Source organism: Cryptotermes secundus, unplaced genomic scaffold, assembly GCF_002891405.2.
Source record: "Cryptotermes secundus unplaced genomic scaffold, Csec_1.0 scaffold1715, whole genome shotgun sequence".
In the NCBI taxonomy this organism is placed as follows: domain Eukaryota; kingdom Metazoa; phylum Arthropoda; class Insecta; order Blattodea; family Kalotermitidae; genus Cryptotermes; species Cryptotermes secundus.
Window position 1 is genome coordinate 304374 of NW_019731604.1, and position 1551 is coordinate 305924.

A 1551-nucleotide genomic window follows, 5' to 3' on the forward strand; every position below is an offset into this window, starting at 1 on the left:
GTGAAGGAAAAAACGACGGAGGCGCTGTCAAGCATCTCAAAAGATGAATTTAGACAATGTTTTGAAAAATGGAATAAAAGACTAGACAAGTGTATTAGTGTAAGTGGAGAGTACTTTGAAGGGGATTGAAGGTTTGTGCTTAAAATTTGAATAAATAAGTTCAAAAAAAATAAGTTAGGTTTCTTTTGGGTACCCCCTCGTATGTTTCAGATTTTAATATAACTGATTTGCCTTCAAACAACAAGACCATGAAAAGGGTAGACGGTAGAAGATGCAGGACACATACATGCATACAACCATACATACAGTATGTACATATATACATATGTAAGGAGTGGGCCTAAATGCGGGCCCTTGCACCTTGACCTTTATTGATCTGTTGTGATGCAGGAGACACTAAAGATCATTCCACTAGTATTATAAAGTATATGTAAGGTAAAAGAAGAAAACTTCAGAGATGTAACTATGATCTGGAGTAAGAATAGAAGGGACCCACTTGAATACTGATGTTCTTATGTTAAAGCATGTATAACAATGTTAGTAGAACTAAGTTTATTATTTTTTTACACCAGCTCTATGATTATTTTACTTTCCGGTTACCCTTCTACTTCTTACCAAGCCTTGGTGAACAGTATGATACAATCCAGTGTGGTGTACAGCTGGAGGTAAGAAGAATAGTGTCTTTGTACAACATTCAGATCTATAGATTTACTATTACAAAAATCAAGACGAATTCCCCCATGTTTAAATTAAATATTTTTTAGCGTAGTTGTTTGAGGCACTATGCTACAAGCTGGAAGGTCACGGGTTCAAGTCCTGATGAGGTCATTGGCTTTTTTTTTCAATTGACCTAGTCCTTCCAGCCGCACTGTGGCCCTGGGGTCGTCTCAGCCTCTAACAGAAATGAGTACCATGAATATCCCTGGGGGTAAGGATGGCTGGCGCATAATGCTGACAAATTTTCCACCATCTATGAGCTGATTGTCTAGAAAATGTGTGAACCTCAACATCTCACAACCCTATGGGCCTCCACGGTCTGTTAGAGGGATACCTTTACTTTACACTGCTTTTCTCTAGAAATAATGAAAACTGCAGCCCATGTTTTAAGGGCTTGTAAAGAAACTCTATATTATGGAAACCAAATTCTGTATTTCTTATTACGGATAAGCCTTACAGCTCTCACAATTTGGTGAAAATATTTATCATGAATTAGGGTCTAAATTTCTGATTTATTATATATTTGCATTAAATGCTTGTCATTGTTTAAATACAATTTGTTATTAACATTAGTATACACTTTTTAACTTCACTGACAAGCGGCAGTCACTCAGTCAGTATAGTTCGCTTGCGGACTAACCACGGAGTTTATACACTTTCTGCTGAACTATCTTTCCCTAGCTTCCATGTCCACAATAAAAGTCTCTTTGATATCTGTCATTTACTGGAATGGGAGTGAAGTGGAGGTAAATGAGTATATATCATTTATTTATGGGTATGTCAACTCACTCAACACAGTGTACAGCATCAATGATATATTTCTGTCAGCTACAT